The sequence below is a fragment of the Marmota marmota genome, unplaced genomic scaffold (assembly GCF_001458135.2).
Source record: "Marmota marmota marmota unplaced genomic scaffold, marMar, whole genome shotgun sequence".
In the NCBI taxonomy this organism is placed as follows: Eukaryota; Metazoa; Chordata; class Mammalia; order Rodentia; family Sciuridae; genus Marmota; species Marmota marmota.
The window spans coordinates 27,655,685-27,675,985 of record NW_026000016.1 but is presented as its reverse complement, the minus strand read 5'-3'; the positions used below and the strand labels follow the sequence as shown (position 1 = coordinate 27,675,985).

At 36.2% G+C, this 20,301-nt stretch overlaps 1 protein-coding gene and 1 pseudogene across 2 annotated transcripts in view; both read right to left on the bottom strand.

Moving 5' to 3' along the window:
• Rab3gap2 (RAB3 GTPase activating non-catalytic protein subunit 2) overlaps window positions 1-17,104 on the bottom strand; it is an 80,115-nt gene extending 63,011 nt beyond the window's left edge. For both annotated transcript variants that reach the window (XM_015483627.2, XM_048809341.1), the window contains exon 1: window positions 17,014-17,104. The gene's annotated coding sequence lies outside the window, so the exon portion shown is untranslated. The remainder of the gene's footprint in view (window positions 1-17,013) is intronic.
• Window positions 10,665-17,057, bottom strand: LOC107140298 (annotated as a pseudogene).
• Window positions 17,105-20,301: the final 3,197 nt, after the last annotated feature.

The following is a 20,301-nucleotide window of genomic DNA, read 5'->3' as shown; positions in this document are numbered from 1 at the left end:
ACCCACCCCCCTTTTTAAACCAGAGATTGTACTCAGGGATGCTCTACCACTGAGCAACATTTTCAGTGCCCCACTCCTTTTTAAAAATTTTTTGACACAGTGTTTTGCTAAGTTGCCCAAGATGGTCTCAAACTTGCAATCCTCCTACCATAACCTCCTGAGTCACTGGAATTCCAGGCATACCCAAGTGTGCACTACTGTGCCTGGCTACATTTTCTATGTCTTCTCTACCATTTTGTCTTTCCTTACAACTATGGGACTAACAGCATATGCTTTTAATCTGCCACAGTAAAGTTGATGCATATAAGTGGGAATTTCATATTATAAAAAATAGGACACAAAAATATTACCATATTATATCATATCATCATTAGAGTTTGATATGCCATAAAATCTAGATATAAACCTTTAGTAGTGCTTCTCAGGAATGCTGCTAGCTTTTCACAAAATGCAAGGATTTTGTGCTTTTAATATAAGCTCTAAATCTCTTCTGATTCACAGCAACGTGGGGAGCAGCTATATACCTATACAACGGCAACCTCCCAGTCATATGTAATTCTGAATTGTTCCTTGTGACTAAGGCACAGTATTTGATGTATCAGATCAAAAAATATAAAAAGCCTCTAATTACAAAAACCAAGCCCAAATGAAACTTTCAAAAATTATGGAGTGGTAAAAATGTGTTGTTTTCTCATAGACTTACCTATTTGCTACAATCAGAATAAAATCTGCTTTGTTATAACATAAATTTAAAATAGAAAACCGGCCAGGCATGGTGGCACATGCCTGTAATCCCAGCAACTTGGGAGGCTGAGGCAGAAGAATCGCAAGTTCAAAGCCAGCTTTAGCTATTTAAGGAAGCCCTAATAAGCAAATTAGTGAGGCCCTGTCACAAATAAAAGATAAAAAGGGCTGGGGATGTACCTCAGTGGTAAAGCACCCTGGATTCAATCTCTACTACCAAACCAATCAAAATAAAAATGAAATAAAACAGAAACAGAGAACCAGGCGAGGTAAAGGTGGAGAAGAAATTTTACGTAATTAAATTTCTTTCAATAAATCCTCGAAAAGAAGAAAGTCCTTGGTATATCAGGAGACAAACAATGAACATATGATATATAAAGGCAAACAAAGAATGAAAGGATTAAAAAATACATGTCTGAAATTGTTTTGCAATGTTACTTTGTACCCAAGCAAGTTGAGATGTAGAAAGCAAGCCACAGTGACATGAAATTTCTTCTTATGATAAAGAAATCCTTTGGCACCATCCTGAGCATAAGACAGTGTGTCCATTAACAAGTGTTCTGGCACTGATGTGTGTTTGGGTCTGTTCAACTACATCAAGAACACTGAGGCAGGGATGACATTGGTGACTTGGGTTATTTTCATAGGAACACTTGCCAAACACTTTCTATGTGCCAGACACTATGTTAACCCCTTTACATATATCTTAATTTTCAGAGTAACTATATAGAGTTCTATTACTACACCTATTCTGGGACAGGAAAACAGAATTATCATGACAGCTTCCCCCAGGTTACAGGGAGAGTAGGGAGGGATTTGATCTTGAAGGACATGGGGAGCCACTGAAGGCATTTTTAAGCAGTGAGGCTACCTGGTCAGATCTGTGCACACTGACTCACTCTCACTCCCCTTACCCCCATCCCCCAATTGTCTTGTTTTTAAAACTTTTAAAACATTAATAAGTAGCAATAATAATGACTGTATAACCTGCTTGATTTCAGTTACTTCCTCCCTCTTCTCTCTCACACACACTCTAGAGATGAAAGTTGCCCAAAATAATACTTGCCCTTAAAACTATGATGTACTCTAAATTTTTAAAATTAAATTTTATTATTTAAAAAGTACTGAAAAGCCATGTGTTTTAGTGAGCTTTTTTATTGCTGTGACCAAAACACCCAACAAGAACAATTTAGAGGAAGGAAAATTTACTTGAGATTCATTGTTTCACAAGTCTCAGTCCAGATAGCCAACTCAGTGCTCTGGGCCCAAGATGAGGCAGCATATCACAGCAGAAAGGCTGAGTAAGGAAGCTGCTCAGCTCATGGCAGGGTCAGGAAGCAGAGAGGGAAAGAGAGGGAAAGGGCCACAGGGAAAACGCACACTGCCAGAGCACAACCCCCAGTAATTCACCTCCTCTAGCCATGACCCACCTACCTATAGAGACCACCCAGTCAGTCCACTCAAACTAGGTTGAATTGATAAAGTTACAGCTCTCATAATCTAACATTTCACCTATGAATATTCCTGCATTAACAGGAGCTCTGGGGGGGGGACATCTCATATCTAAACCTAACACCACCACAAACTGTTTTCTCCCCAAGTTAAGATAAGCAGTTTATAGTAAATTGTTCTAAGCCAGGATTTCTGAATTTCAGAATTTTTGACATTTTAGGCAAGATAATTCTTCAGTGTTGGGGACTATTCTATGTACTACAAGATGGTAAGTAATATCCTAGACTGCATCCAATAGATGCCAGTAGTACCACGGCATGACAAACAAAACTGCCCCAGACTTTTTCCCCTGGGGTGGGAGGCAAAATTGCCCCAGGCTGAGAACTACTGCTCTAGGCAATAGAAGATCAAAGCAAAGATGAGATGGATCTGAGAATCCTGAGAGCTGAACTGACAAGAGGAACAAAGGCTCTTGGGGGCCTAGTTTAATGCACAGGGCAGGGACAATGAAATATAAACCAAAAATAAAGAATGTGGACCTGTGGAGCCAACTTAGATGCCCTTTAGTAGATGAGTGGATAAAGAAAATATTGGTGTGTATATATATATATATATGTGTGTGTGTGTGTGTGTGTGTGTATATATATGTGTGTGTGTGTGTATATATATATATATATATATATATATACACACAATGGAATATTATTCAGCATTAAAAGAATAAAATCATGGCATTTGCAGGTAAATGGATGGAGTTGGAGAAGATAATGCTAAGTGAACTTAGCCAATCCCAAAAAACCAAATACCAAATGTCTTCTCTGATTTAAGGATGCTGATTCATAATGTGGTTGAGAGGGGGGCATGGGAAGGTTAGATGAAATCTAGATAGGGCAAAGGGGAGGGAGAGTAAGAGAGGACGCATGTGGGTAGGAAAGATGGTGAAATGAGACGGACATCATTACCCTAGGTATATGTATGAAGACATGAATAATGTGACTCTACTTTGTGTACAGAGACATGAAAAATTGTGCTCTATATGTGTAATATGAATTGTAATGCATTCTACTGTCATATATAACAAATTAAAACTAAAAAAAAAAAAAAAGAAAAAAAGAATGTGGATCTGGGCTGGGGCTGTAGCTCAGTGGTAGATCACTTGCCTAGCATGTGTGAGGCACTGGGTTCAATTCTTAGCACCACATATAAATAAATAAAATAAAGTTCCATTGACAACTAGGAAAAAAAAAAAAAGAATAAGAAATTCTTCAAAAAAAAAAAAAAAGAATGTGGATCTGTCTGAAATAGTTCCTGTGTTAGATATTTCAAGAGAGCCTCAAGTCAAAGCAGGAAACTAGATGAAAATACTGGTATAGAGAAGATGGAGGGAAGCCCACTCCAGCTGAACCACAATAAACTGACCTTAGTTTTTGCAACAAAACTTGATTTCTAATTCATAAAGAAAGCTCAGGCAGTGAACCTGACTGTGCAGAACGATGTTTTCTGAAGCTTCACAGAACACCAGCACACATTAAGTAGCTGACAAGATGTAGGCTCATCATTTTGTTTTGTTCCATAAGGACTTGCCTACTAATTAGGTTTTTGGAAAACTTCCCCACAGTAATGGAGCCCATAGTCACTAATATTGTTCCCTTGAAGCTAGTGATCCTAAAAACAACACCATCAAATGACAAGATAGTTAATTTCCCAAGTGAGAAATGAAATTTTTAAAAAAGAAAACAGCACCTCACTGCTTAAAGGTGCTATGAATGCCACGGACTACCTTGGTTTTCCACAAAAACTAGCACCTAGTTACTAAAGTTACATTAAATGCATCTATTATCTTTAAAACATAATCCCTTTTGGGGGTAAGGGAGGGAAATCTATAGTTATGTTTTAGTGTGGCCTATACTTCAAGGCTGCTTCTTAGAATTAAGACCAATAAAATTTTTTTCTTAATCTGTACAAACATGGAAGCCAAGACTGTGATTATGAAAAGGAATCCTTTCTAAACGACTATAGCATAGAGTTTACAAATTTTCTTTTTTTTTTTTTTTTCTTAAGAGGTCCACAAATCTGCCAGGTGTGGTGGCACACACCTATAATCCCAACAGTTTGGGAGGCTGAGGCAGGAGGATCACCAGTTCAAAGCCAGCCTCAGCAACTCAGTGAGGCCCTAAGAAATTTAGTAAGACCCTGCCTCTAAATAAAATTTTAAAAAGGGCTGGGGATGCGGCTTAGTAGTTAAGCATTCCTGGGATCAATTCCAGGTACAAAAAAAAGTGTATAAAATCTACAAATCTGTCAAATGATTATTCTTTCGTGATGTATCTAATGATAAAATTGCAATAGTATAACCAGCATTTCAATTATAGTTGGTTACCTCAGGGGCCAGTAAATTATGACTTGGTAAACATAGCAGCAAATATTTTTTTGCTTATCAGGTAAGTGCAGTGATCAGATAGCCACTGAAGTAGCCAAGAGTAGTTTCTCAAAGTTTTCAATTTTAGTACAGTTTAGTCCATCATTTGCATTGTTCCTGACATCCTATTAACTTTCAAAGATATGTATACGCTATAGTGGTGCCAGTAAAATCCAGTGTAATTAAGGGACTGTCAGCAATTCACTATAATTCTTAGTAGTTTACTACTTAAGTCACAAAAATTAAATACTCATCTGCACTTTTAAAGCACGAGACCTAAGTGTTTCAGCAATTTTAAAACACAAAAAGAAAGTAAACAATGCTACATAACGAGGTGTTTTTTTTTTCCTTCTAGTCAGCTACTAACATATGTAATGCCCAATGTTTTTTAAACGTTCATCTTTTTTTTTTTTGGCAGAGAGGGGAGCAGGACCTTTATTCCCAAACAAAAATTTATAAAAAATTTCAATATACAAAATGGATGAAAACAGAGATGGAGAAGCTACACAGCACCTCTATGGAACCCTACAGTGTCTTCAAAAAAACAGCATGAAAAGTACCAATTTTGGTCATTTCCAGATTAGAGTCTAAAATTTTCAAGTGAAAGATCTTAAGATCTTTTCAAAATTAAATGGGGCAATGCATGAACTCTTTTTAAATTCGATTGCAAATAACCCAAACAAAAAAAAAAAATCTCACAAATACAATAACAAAAACCCTATCATTTCAATCTTAACTTTTAAAATTTACTTTTCTTGAGGAAGTTAACCATGATTCAGTACTCTTAAAGTTTTACTTCAAATGTCAATTCAAGTAGAATTAGTTCTGTTATTATTTATTCTTAAATTGCATATACAGAATTTCATTTTTTAAAATTTTTCCACTACTCTCTGCAGGGCACCATCAGTGGGAAGAGGGATTCAGTCATTTTTATAAAATTTTCTATGTGCCCATTCATTTGCTTACTCAAACTGTATAGATCTATAGAAAAATGCCTACATGGATAAATCCTTAAATAACAATGGCTATTCTTAGGTAATGGAAAATTGATTATTTATTTGTAGTTTTCTGTAACACCTGAATTTTGTGTAGTAAATATGTACCAAAACAACTTAATTACTTGTTAAAAAAATAATAACTGCAATACAAATGTGAACCCAAAAAACATATCTATCTTCTGAACAATTATTTAATACTAAATAATAAATCTATGTGCTTCAATAGGCACTATGGGGTATAATAAACTACCAAATAATTCCTGCTTAGAAACTTGGACAAACAAGAGTAAGGAAAAATTTGAACTAAACATAAATCATAACAGATCTAATAAATAGATCTAATAGTTTAACTAAGTGTTATGAACATTAAATTGCTATTAGAGCTTAGGAAAAAAAAAAACAGATTATAGTACACATGCCCCCAAAAGACTTTAAAGTGAAAAACAGGACAAGATGACTAAGTTCAAGTTAAAATATTTAAACATACATCAAAACATTAAAATGGCATTTTACACCCCTAGTAAAGATAAAAGTAGAATTAGTTCTGTTATTATTGATAACAAACTAGGAGTCCACAATTTCAAAAATACCTTCAAACAACAGACACCACACATACACACACACACACACACACACACACACACACAATCATCTCTGGCTTCTGTTTCCTAACATTTGATTTTTAAAAAATAAGAATGGAGAACAATTTCAGTTTTACAACATAGACACTAGCACACAATCAATGATAAAAAGCAGTTGGCTCATAACTGTTTTTACATCTGCACAGGCCAAATAGGAAAAGGCGTTCTCAGATACTGCTATTTGTAATACAAATTGCAATAACCTTTTATCAAAAATTAAAATGTGTGTACATTTTGCCTTAAAAATTTCAGCTTTAGGAATTTACTCTACTGGAATAATAAGACCAGTTGATCTCTACTGCACATTTACTATGTTCTAGGTATTACTCTAAGCATATTTCATTTAATTCTCATAACAAGCCTATAAATTTGATAATGTTATTAGTCCCACTTTAGAAACAGGGTAATTGAGCTTAGAGAAATTAAGTAATTCATTCAAGGTTTCATAATAAGTAGCAGGGCAGATATTCAGGCCACTTGACTCCTAATCCTGATAATTTATGACCACATGTAACCAAAGATACACTGGTAGATGTAAAAAAGCTTATAACAAGCATTGCTTGTGATGGATGGATGGGTGGGTGAGAGAGAAAATGGGAGGGAAGAAAGAATTTTTACATTAAATTACATCTGGTGTAAAATACCAAGGGTAGAACAATGTGTAAAATTAATTTGGACTTTTAGATTAAAAGGGTGAATTAAACACAAATTTTACTCTCAGCACCAAAACCTCCCCCAAAGCAACAGTAAAATGTTTTGTTGGCACTGGTTCTGGATCTGCACACATTCTACCACTGAGCTATACTCCCAGCCAAAAAGTTTTGTTCAGCTTTTTTGTTTGTTTGTGGTGCTGAGGATGGAACCTAGGACCTCATAAATGCTAAGCAAGCACTCTACCACTGGGTTACATCCCCAGCCCCAAATAATTTGTTTTAAAGGCAAAAAGTAACACATAGGAAAAAGCTACAAAATTTTGAGAGAGAGCTAGAAAGAAAATGGCAGATGGTAGCTGATTTTACTGTCCCTAGAAGCCAAGCTTCTAAACTGATAAAGAGGAAAGCTGACATGCAGCCCCAGTTGCACTGCAAAACTGCCAACAGGTCTAGAAACTGGTGCCAGGTCCCTTTGGAATTGAAGGCAAGAATGGGGCTAAAATCAGGAGGTATGGTTGAAAGTGGGTAGGTAACCTGCAGCAAGGTCCCCAAATTCCCTCTCTCACTTCATCCAGAAGGTGGCAGAAAATCAGAGGCCCCACCACTAAGCCAGAACTCACTTAACAGAAGGTACTCTGCAGGAAGATAGGGAGAGCAAGTGTGAACTAAAATTAACAACTGTAAATAGAAGGAAAGAAAAATGGGAACTAACTACATAGAAAGACTAAAACCTGTCTCTTAAGCACATAGGCATAATAATACCATCTAAACTGACTGGGACTACTTGTTGCACTATGGCCAAAGATCCAGAAACAACTTAAATTCACTTTTCTTTACTGGCTAACAGTCACGTAACTTACTCTTTGCTAGCAAATCACTTCCCTGGGATCTACTAAAAACGCAATTAATGGTCTTACAGAACAAAAGCTTTGAATCCCTCTCCCCCCAAAAAAAGGTCAAGAAATTATGGAGATCAAAACTGCAGAAAAACGCTAAAAACCATGGTCTATACCAAAGTTTATGAACCTCAGCACTACTGACATTTTGGGAGGAATTACTCTTTTATTTGTGTGGTGGGATGGGATTATAAAATGCTTACTTGGCAGGAGCCTAGGCCTCCCCCAAATTATGAAACCAAAAACATCTCCAGATAATACCAGGAACAAAATTATCTCCAATTGAGAATTACTGGGCCAGCTTGTATTAACCCTGAGAAGACAGTCACTGGCAAAATCAATGTTTTTCTGAGTCATAGGTCCAAACCCCCAGTGAGAACTAGCTTTAGGAAAGAGACCCTCTGCAGCCCCTGCTCCTGAGTTTAATCTAGGGCACATCTTTGGCATGGTATACTTCTTTTGCCTCTGGCTAATCTGGTGTTTGTGTCTCCTGTATGTCAGATGGTACCAGAGTCTGATGGAAATAATGAAATTAGGCTTCAACCCAATTATTTCTGCTGTAAGAATTTTTAATCAGGCTGTATAATATTCCATTTTTCAGTCTATAGGCAAACATTTCCAGCCAAGATGCTTTCATTCTCTGCCTATCTTAACTGAGGACTTTGACCCAGAACCTTCCTGTGCTGTTTCAGCAAACACTAGCCATTTATGATCAAGCAAACCAATTCTATACTTCCCACCTTTTGTCCTTAATACATCAATAAAGGAAAACCATTAAATCTGCCTCGCCAGTTAAAAATTTTTTTTCGATGTAAGCAGCAAAGAGGCGTTTATTGCAAGCTAGCTTGCTCCTCCATGCGCACACAGCAACTGGTAATGCTGAGAGGCCCCGAGCCCAGGGTTTGCAGCAGCTTTATACACTCTTTGGGAAAGGCAGGGACTTCACATACATCATAGCATCTCTTAGCAAATCATCACACATGGCGGGAAAATCATAAAACAACTCTAAAACATGATTAGCACATTCACTGGTGGGAACAAGTTGGGTAAAGGATGATTGGTTAGTACAAGAGGGGGATTCGTTTGAACTGATTGGTTTAAGCCATGAGGGGAATATGTGCTGAACTACGTGGTTTCCCAACATGTTATCAGCCACCATAAACTGCTGGGGCAGGGGGGGTCATCTGGCATCCCAGGTATTTTTCCTGTCTCATGCTGACTGGAGGTTGCTAGGGGGTTGCTATGGGTCCTCACCTAGCCTGACTGAGTCAGGGACACCTGGTGCTGCAGACCTCTCCTGCTATTTGTAGAGCCAGTTAAAATTAAGCCTTTTCAAACTTCTTCCAAACTGCTTTAAATTGCTTTATAGCACAAGGCTGAGCAAAACATTCTACTCTATCACTAATTCCTATAGCAAAATAACTATAATTTCAACTAAAAGCCTTTGTAACACTTTGTAAAAACAAAGAAACAAAAAACAGGACAAAACTATCTACCATTAATTATAGGATCAAGCAGTAGTACATTTGCCTTCCTTTCTAATTAGTATAGAAGAAAACCTTTGTTTTGATTTTTCTCCCATCCCAATCCATCTTGAAAGCCTATTCTGCTTACCTTTTCATTCTCTTACATGAATTCTTTCCTTCAAGTGAGAATTCACTTTTTTCACTTGTCCAGTTAGAATTGTACCTGACAAAGATCCATTATTCTGGGCATTGTTATGAACTGAATTATATCCCTCTCTACCCTAATTCACAGATTGACTGTGTCTGGAGATAGAGCCTATAAGAAAATAATTAGGTTAAAAGAGGTCCTGAAGCTTGGGCCTTATCCTACAGGACTGATGACCCTTGTTTTTATTTTATTAGGACTAATATCCTTTTAAGGGAAAGAGACACCAGAACTCACTCCTCTGTCCATGTTTGTATAGAAAAAAGGGTAAGTGAGAACACAGAAGACAGTGTAACTCAGGACGAAAGGCCTCATCAGAAACCAATACTAATGGCTCCTTAATATTGGATGTTGAGCCTCCAGAAATGTGACAAAAATAAATTTATGTTGTTTGATTCACCCAGACTACAATATTGTTATGGTAGCCTCAACAGACAAATAAGGGCATGAAATATCTATGGAAAACATGGAAGCTTTGAGAACTGCCAGTGTCATTGATGCATACTTTCTTAAATGTGACACTAGTTACTGCTGAGCATAGATATTAGAATATGCTTTCTCTCAACTTTTTTTTTTGGGGGGGGGGTACCAGGGATTGAACCTAGCTAGGGGGCACTTAACCACAGCCTCATCGCCAGCCTCTCCCCCGCTTTTTTTGAGACAGGGTCTTGCTAAGTTGCTTAGGACCCCACTAAGTAGCTGAGACTGCCTTTGAACTTGTGATCCTCCAGCCTCAGCCTCCTGAGCTGCTGGGATTACCACACCTGGCCTTTCTTTCAGTTTTTGGTAGAGAAAAAGACTTTATTATTCAGTGAATTTATCTTTAAAAACACCCAGAAAAAAAATACTTTCATTTTTAGATAGTGGTTAGTGAAGGAAAGGCAATATAGAAATAAAACAAACCCAAGCAGTGCAACTGGGTTCCTACAGAAGAGCTCTGTCTCAAAGCACCCTGCAGAATAGGTGGACAAGGTGCCTCATCAATCAGAACCACAGCAAGTAGCCACAACCCTAAGGGGAACCTGTCCACCCCCACTCTACAAGCCTAGGCCAACTACAGAGCTCCTTCTGCTAAGCTGAGGGACATGTCCCTATCCTTTCAGCATGTACTTGATGCTGTCAGTTTTTGTTTTCCACAATGGTGCTGGGAGGTAGGTTAAGTACTCCCTCAAGTATATCCTAGATTTGGGCTAGGTTGCTCAGTCATTGGAAGTCTCATTCCATATTAATATAATGTCCACCTGAAAATAGAGACCATATCCCTGCAGATCTCCTCACCAAACATGAACCATTTTCCTAGCATGGCCAAGATGAGATTTTCCCAGTAATGGGAAGCCAAGCCCTTCCACTGGTGAATGATCCACTTGTCACCATTTTTATATGCATCATCCTCCCACATGAGTTTAATTTCTTCTTTGAAGAGATAGAAGTTACTGTGGCCATCAGGTCCTTAGGACATATCATATGACTATAAAAACCTTCAAAACTGCTCCAGAGAGTCCAAGGTGCTAATCTGTTTGATATTCTGTTCATAGCTGGGTGAGCTGGTAGCAGAGCCTGGGGTTCTCATGGAGTCCCAGGAAGTATATAGTTGTACTACAGGGAATGTTCTGCCAGTCCAAGGACAGTAACCTTTCTCTTGCTACTAGTCCAACTTGTCTTATCTTGATTTTTCTCCCTCACCATATTTCAGTGCATTCTTTTCTTCATTCTGATCATGGTCCCCACTGTCATCATCTTTCAAGGTGTTGAATTTGTACCTTTTGCTGCTGTTGTCTCTGCTTCACAGAGTGACTTCCACTCTGTTGAATCCAGAATACACTTTCTTCACTAAGCTCTTATTATAGCTGACACCTTGGAACCAGAAAAAGCTAAAGAGGATTTCTCTTTTCTTACAAAGGCCTCTTCTGGATCCCTGGTATTAAGTCTCTCTGAATACAAAAGCCCTTTACTCTCTAATGCCATAAAAATGAGAAACTACTCTCAAAGAGCTAACAACTTGTGGAGATAAAAAGCACCCTGGAGTTTTTACAGTTTTCTGCTGAACTCAATAGCAGCCAATTGGCCACTCGATCAGCATTCAGTGGCACTGGCTCCTATTCCACTTTACTCTTTGCTACCTCTATCTGTCATTTATCTACACACCACTGCAGTATTCCTACTGATCAAAACACAACAGCTCTCCAAATGTCAGGCTAACAAAGAAGAAAAGTTTACCATCCTCTGTTGGCAACCAATAGAGAACCTTATCATTACATTTATAGCACCTTGATACAATGATGCCTGACTTCAACGTATTATACTTCTTCTACTTCTGGTGTCCTCTATAATGTGGATAAGACATAAGTGCATTCAGAGAAGGTAGGTTTTGAATTTGCTGACTATTCTTAGCAAAAGAGAGTAGCAAGTTTCCTTTCAATTCCCTATTTTTCTACTGGGCAGCAATATCTGTTACCTTGACTAGAGCTTGTACTTGTACATTTTACACATTTGCCAAATTTTACTCTGATTCTTATTATACCTCTGGAGCCAATTATGCCTTTGAGGTTGTTCATAACCATTGAAAAACAACAGAAGTCTTATCTCAACTGAGTAAAATCTATTAATCCTGATATAGCTGTGAATGTGAAATAAAAGAAAGAGAGGAAGAATCCAAGATCACAAGCAAAAAAATATCAGCAAGGCCATGAAACAGAATAAATTATGACTAAACAGAAGTTAGTCTGTGTTTTTAATATACATAATTCTAGTTATTTGAAGTGTTCAGAACAGGCAAATCTATGGACAGAAAGTAAATTAGTGGTTGAGGCTGGGAAGAAGAGAAGAATAGGGAGCGACTACTAATGGATATGGGTTTCTGTTTGGAGTGATGAAAATATTATGGAATTAAATCATAGTAATAGTTATACAAAGTTGTGAATACTAAAAACAGTAAATTGTATACTTTCAAGGTGAAATTATATGGTATGTGAATCATATTAACGTAATTTGTATTTAATATAACAAAAATGTTAAAAATCTGAGCAACTGAATTGTACAATAAAAATATTTGCTGAACACAAAAGAATAAAGGAGTAAAAAATAATTTAAAAAATATGAGTTATAGAAAACAAACAGCAATTTTACAGATATAAATTTAACCATATCAATAATTATATCAAATAAAAATAAATTATTCACTCCAATCAAAAGTCAAGATTGTCAGACTGACTAAAAGGCAAGATTATATGAATAGGCTAAAAGGACAAAAAGAAATACACCATGAAAACAGTGACCAAAAAAGAGCTGGAGTGGCTATAGTATCAGACAAAATAGACATTAACATAATGAACATCACTAGAGATAAAGAGAACTACTTCAGAATGAGGTATCACATATACATCTACATTCATATTGATATATAATATGTGCTTCCTGATAGAATCCAAAAATACAAGAAGCAAAAACTGACAAAAACTGAAAAGGGAACTAGATAATTGCACAATAACAGATGTAGATTTCAATTATCTTATTTCAATAATAGATAGAACTAATGAAGAAAAAAAAATCAAGAGTATAGAAGATATAAATAACACTACTAACCAACCTAACCCAACTGAAATACATAGAATTCTTTACCCATTAAGAGAAGAATGCATATTCTTTTCATACATATGAAACATATACGAAGACATAAAACAGTGTTGATAAATCTAGAAGTTTTGGAAGTATACAAAATGTGTTCTCTAGCAGCATCACATTAGAAATAATCAACAGAAAGAAATCTGTCAAAATCACAAATACAGTAGTACCCCACCCTTATCTGTGGTTTTGCTTTCTGTGATCAACTATGATCAGTCCAAAATTATTAAATAAAAAATTTCAGAAATAAATAATTCATTAGTTTTAAATTGTGCATTTTTCTGGGTAGCATGATGGTATCTCAGACTACCCCATTCCAATATGCTCCAATATGACCAAGTCATGAATTATGCCTTTTGTTCAGTATATCACACTTGTATGTGCTACCTGCCCATTAGTTACTTAGTAGTTACCTCAGTTATTAGCAAGAGACTGTCTGGGTATCACATGCTTGTGTGCAAGGATAATGATGCTGGCAATTTTATTATGGTATATTATTAAAATCATTCCATCTTATTACTGGTTATTGTTGTTAATTTCTTATCATGCCTAATTTATAAATGAAACTTTATCCCAGGTATGTATATATAGAATAAAGGTAACGTATATAGGATTTGAAACTATCCATGGTTTCAGACATAAATACACTGGGGATCTTGAGATGTATCCTCCCTCTCTAATACAGGGAGGCTATTATATTTGGAAATTAAACAATATATTTCTAACTAACCCCACAGATCAAAAAAGGAAGCACACAAGAAATCAGAAAATATTTTTAACTGAATGAAACTGAAAATATAACATATCAAAAGTTGTGGGATGCAACTAAATCACCAGTTAGAGGGTAATTTATGGCTTTATATTACAAGAGAAGATAAATTTAGGGGCTGTGGTTGTGGCTCAGTGGCAGAGCGCTTGCCTAGCATGTGTGAGGCACTATGTTCGATTCTCAGCACCACATATAAATAAATAAAGATCCATTGACAATTAAAAAAATATTTTTAAAAAACCAAGAAGATAAATTTAAAATAAGTAATCTACAATTCCATCTTAAGAAGCTAAACAAAGAACAATTAAAACTCAAAGTAAAGAGGATTAAAGCTAAGAAAAACAATAGAGAAATCATTGAAACTAAATTTTGAAACAGCTTTTAAAAAAAAAAATCAAAATCGAAAAATTTTAGGTGGACTGAGAATAAAGTAGAGAAAACACAAATTATCCAGATCAGGAATGAAAGAAAGGATCTCTCTGGTGATATTATAAAAATTAAAATGATGAATGAAGCAGTTGCTATTTCTAGGTATCATCTCTTATTCTGCTCCAACAAGGTTTGGCATCCCTTTTTTTTTTTTTTTTTTTTTTTAACAGGTTAAAATGGTACTGGTTCACTTTCTTTCAGAATACATGCCTGCTTTGGCTCCTATCATTATCAAGACCCAAGCCTTGATCTAATTAAAACATTAAAAAAAGTAAATAATTATAAAATATGCCCAGTGCAGTCACACAAACATGTATGGGGGGGGGGGAGGCCCTTCCTCGATTGCTTTGTGGGAAACTACCTCAAGCTCATACATTTCTAGGCAGAACCCAGTCAGTTTTAATGAAGGCAGAGACAGAGTAGCCAAGTATCCATTTTAACATAGCATTAGAACAGCAAAGGACAAGGCATTTAATTGCTGCAGTGGTAGGACTCAATACTATTCAACATGTCCCAATTTTCCTAGAGGTTTTCAGAAATGGCTCCCTGTACTTAATCTCCCCATGGAGCTTTTCCATAAATCTCAATAACATGAGCACATTCCTATTCTTAGCACATGATGCTCTTGTGTTTTTCCTCCATACCTATTATCTTTCTTGTCTTTCCCAACTCAATAGGACACACCATCCCTTCAGTTGTTCAAGCCAAATACATGGGAGAGTTTTAAAAAAATTATCATGGATATTTCAAACATTAACAAAAATAAACAGAATGATACTTATTACCCACATTTTGAGAATGTCAACATTTTGCCAATCAAGTTTTATTTATTTCATACCATTCCCCAGAATAAAGAAGCTATTCTTGATTTTTCATTTTCCTTTTGTCTCTCATAATCAACCCACTGGCAAGTCTTACTGTCATCTCCAAAACTTATCCACAGTCCGTTTCTTATTTTCACTATTACCACCTTAATCAAGATGCTCTCACTTCTCAAACTATAGCAACAGCCACCTAATTGGTCTCTCTGCCTCCACTTTTGCTCCCTACTTCAACCTATTTAAAGAGACTTCAAGGAAAACTACAGAAATGGGGTAAGTTTGGTTTCCCAAAACATTTAGGATAAGCTCCAAACTCATTAAACTTGACATCACAAATGTTTACTTCTCTGACTGGACCTTGGAGCAGTCCTACAATGCCACAATAGACTTTTTCATGTTCCTTCAAACTCCAAGGCCTTTCCTGCCTCAGAGGTTTCACATGAGCTGGCCTAAAGTGCTCTTTGCCAGATCTTCACCTCATTGACTTTATGTTGTTTTTTACATCTCAGTTTTGAAAGGCCTTCCCTGAGCTATCGTAGTCACTCAATCACTTGCTGTCACATAACCATTTGAATTCTCTGAATACCTACTTAATATACTATTTAATATTGAATATACTACTTAATACTTTTCACCTGTCTTTCTTTTTTTATTTCTCTCTCCCCATTAGAGTGTAAGCTCCTGGGAACAAGGACTATAAGACGGCCTACGCAGTAAATATATTCATTCTTTCTTCAGAAAAAAAAAAAAAATCCTGATTTTTGTTCAGGTATCAATTCCTTTTCTGTGTAGCCAGAGAAAAGCTAACCCTCTTATGCTCCACCTTCAAGGATGGTGTGGATAGTTTAGATGAGAACATGTAGCACAATACTAGCCAAGAAAATTTAAGGTAAGATTTGGTAGAGGATTCTGAGAAAGTTGTTCCTTTCTCCTAAAGAGTCATGGAAAGACAAATTCTTTTTCTCTGTCTGGTCATGAATGAAGAAACATGTTTCCACATGACATTTGTGAGAGAAACAAGTCTCAGGATGAAGCCAACACTGAGTGTACAAAGTAGACAAAAGGGAAGAACTTGCTAATATGGTTAAATTGCCTGATCAACCCATCTAGGAGCTATCCTGTCTCTGGACCTCCTCCTACGTGATCTAATAACATTTCTTATTTAAGCCAGTTTAACTTAGATTTTCTATTACACATACATAAAAATATCATAACACACACAGGAACTTTACCTACTTGCTCACTGCTATCTTCCTAGCACCCAGGAAAATGCCTACAGTTTGGTGGGCACAACAAACATTTATTGAATGAATAAGTAAAAGAGTCTCTGAAAAAAAAACTTATGAGAGATAAAGAATCCTAAAACAACCACTCCCCTCTAGCCAACTGCTATAGTTTGCATTATCCCTAAAAAAGTATGTGTTAGAAACTTAGTCCCCAATGCAACAGTATGTGAAAGTGAGGCCAAATAAGAGGTGATTAGGCCATGAGAGCAGAGTGGATGGATTAATGCTACAATTGAAGCAGTGGGTTCATTATCATAGGAGTCATTTTGAGTTTGGCCCCCTTTCACAAACACTCTTTCTCCCTTTCTCTGTCTTGCCTTCTCCAGTGTGATGATCAAAAAGAGGCCTTGCTAGATACTGGCCCCTTGATCTTAAACTTCAGTATTTATAAGCAATTATAAAGTACTCAGTCTCAATGTTATAGCGTGGACAAGACACACAATGAAGTCATTAAGGTCCTTAAGAACAAGTATCAAGTTAGGTACTATTAAGTAAACATAAAAACTTTCTTGACATAGATTTTAAAATGTCAACCTAATATTGAAACAGTCAACATCATTACAAAAGGAAAACGTCCCTATCAAAAAACATGCAAATATTTATACAGACTTACAGGTTCTTGGGGTTCTGTTTCTTCCCAGGCTCCCCAACCATCATCTTCCCAGTTTGTGGATTTACCTATTTTTTAAAAAAGATAAAAAGTGCTTATATGAAATGTAGGGCTGAAAATATTTTAAAAACATTACCTCTATACATAATAGAACCCATCCCTTTATAATACTGACATTATGGAAGAAAACTAAGGCAAAATGTACTACATCAGAATTTTGTGACTTGTAGTAATAATCAGATAACATTAGCCCTACTGAATTCCCAAATCTATGTTCTAGTAAAATCATGTGCAAGTTATTTGGATCTTAAGAAGTTGGACATTAAGTACGTCCACATTTAAGTCAAACAGCAAGATGACCTTAAAAATTTTTAAATGACAAATGTTGTTACCTAAGACATAATACAAATACACACAGTGACAAAAACACATCTAATATTTCACATGACTTATTTTTTGATAAGTCAAAGTATCAGTGGAAAAGAACTAAATTTTGAAATAAGACCAGCCTACGAGTTCTGTACCCTTTTCCAATATTCTGATTTCTTGGATGTAGTAACAACATCGTGGATTAAAATAAGCTGATCACTAAACAATGCAACAAGGAATTAAAAGCCTCTCAGTATAAAGAGTATCATTCCCTATATTGCTCATGGTTTTTTAAAATATTTAATTTATTTTATTTTTAAAATACATGACAGTGGAATGTATTACAATTCTTATTACACATACAGAGCACAATTTTTCACATCTGTTTATATATAAAATATGTTCACACCAATTCATGTCTTCATACATGTACTTTGGATAATGATGTCTATCACATTCCACCATCATTGCTAACCCTCTGCCCCCTCCCTTCACCTTCCACCCCTCTACCCTATCTAGAGTTCATCTATTCCTCCCATGCTCGCCCTCCCTATCCCATTATGAGTCAATCACCTTATATCAGAGAAAACATTCAGCACTTTTTTTTTTTTGGATTGGCTAACTTCACTAAGCATTATTTTCTCCAGCACCATCCATTTACCTGCAAGTGTCCTGATTTTATTCTCTTTTATTGCTGAGTAATATCCCATTGTGTATATATGCCACCTTTAATCCATTCATCTACCGAGGGACATCTAGGTTGGTTCCACAGTTTAGCTATTGTGAATTATGCTGTTGTAAACATTGATGTGGCTGTGTCCCTGTAGTATGCGGTTTTTAAGTCCTTTGGGTGTAGACCAAGGAGAGGGATAGCTGGGTCAAATGCTGGTTCCATTCCCAGTTTTCCAAGAAATCTCCATACTGCTTTCCATATTGGCTGCACCAATTTGCAGTTCCACCAGCAATGTATGAGTGTGCATTTTTCCCCACATCCTCACCAACACTTATTGTTGTTTGTATGCATAATAGCTGCCATTCTAACTGGAGTGAGATATCTTACAGTAGTTTTGATTTGCATTTCTCTAATTGCGAGAGATGATGAGCATTTTTTCCTATATTTGTTAATGGATTGTATATCCTCTTCTGAGAAGTGTCTGTTCATGTCCTTGGCCCATTTATTGATTGTGTTGTTTTTGTTTTGTTTTTTGGTACTTAGCTTCTTGAGTTCTTTATATACCCTAGAGATTAGTGCTCTATCTGATGTGTGAGAGGTAAACATTTCCTCCCAAGATGTAGGATTTCTATTCACCTCACAGATTGTTTCTTTTGCTGAGAAGAACCTTTTTAACTTGAGTCCATCCCATTTATTGATTCTCGGTTTTAATTCTTGTGCTATAGGAGTCTTATTAAAGAAGTTGGGGCCTAATCCCACATGATGAAGATTAGGACCTACTTTTTCTTCTATTAGATGCAGAGTCTCTGGTTTAATTCCTAGATCCTTGATCCACTTTGAGTTTTGTGCATGGTGAGAGACAAGGGTTTAATTTCATTTTGTTGCATATGGATTCCCAGTTTTCCCAGCACCATTTGTTGAAGAGGGTATCTTTTCTTCAATACATGTTTTTGGGCCTTTGTCTAGTATAGGATAATTGTAATTTTGTGGGTTAGTCTCTGTGTCCTCTATTCTGAACCACTGGTCTACCAGTCTGTTTTGATTGCAATACCATGCTGTTTTTGTTACTTTTGCTCTGAGTATAGTTTAAGGTCTGGTGTAGCGATACCACCTACTTCACTCTTCCTGCTAAGGATTGCTTTAGCTATTCTGGGTCTCTTATTTTTCCAGATGAATTCCATGATTGCCTTTTCTATTTCTTTGAGGAATGACATTGGGATTTTGATCGGAATTGCATTAAATCTGTATAATGCTTTTGGTAATATGGTCATTTTGATAATATTAATTCTGCCTATCCAAGAGCAAGGTAGATCTTTCCATCTTCTAAGGTCTTCTTTGATTTCTTTCTTTAGGGTTCTGTAGTTTTCATTGTATACATCTTTCATTAAGTTGATTCCCAAGGTTTTTGTTTTGTTTTGTTTTGTTTTGAGGCTATTGTAAATGGGGTAAGTTTTCCTCGTTTCCCTTTCTGAGAATTTTTCACTGATATACAGAAATGCCTTTGATTTATGGGTGTTGATTTTATATCCTGCTACTTTGCTAAGTTCATTTACTAGTTCTAGAAGTTTTCTGGTGGAGCTTTTTGGGTCTTCTAGGTATAGAATCATATCACAATAGTGCTAATTTAAGTTCTTCTTTTCCTATTAATTCTTTCATCTAATTGCTCTGGCCAGTGTTTCAAGAACTATGTTAAATAGAAGTGGTGAAAGAGGGCATTCCTGTCTTGTTCCAGTTTTTAGAGGGAATGCCTTCAATTTTTCTCCATTTATAATAATGTTGGCCTGGGGCTTAGGATAGATAAGCCTTTACGATGTTGAGATATGTTCCTGTTATCCCTAGTTTTTCTAGAGTTTTAAACATGAAGGGGTACTGTATTTTGCCAAAAGCCTTTTCTGCATCTATTGAGATGATTAAATAATTCTTCTCTTTGCATCTACTGATGTGATGAATTACATTTATTGATTTCCTTATGTTGAACCAACCTTGCATCCCTGGGATGAATCCCACTTGATCATGGTGCACAATCTTTTTGTTATATTTTTGTATTCAATTTGCGAGAATTTTATTGAGAATATGTGCATCTATGTTCATTAGAGATATTGGTCTAAAGTTTTCTTTCTTTGATGTGTCTTTGCCTGGTTTTGGCATCAGAGTGATACTGGCCTCATAGAATGAGTTTGGAAGTGCTGCCTCTTTTTCTATTTCCTAAAATAAATTGAAGAATATTGGTATTAGTTCTTCTTTAAAGG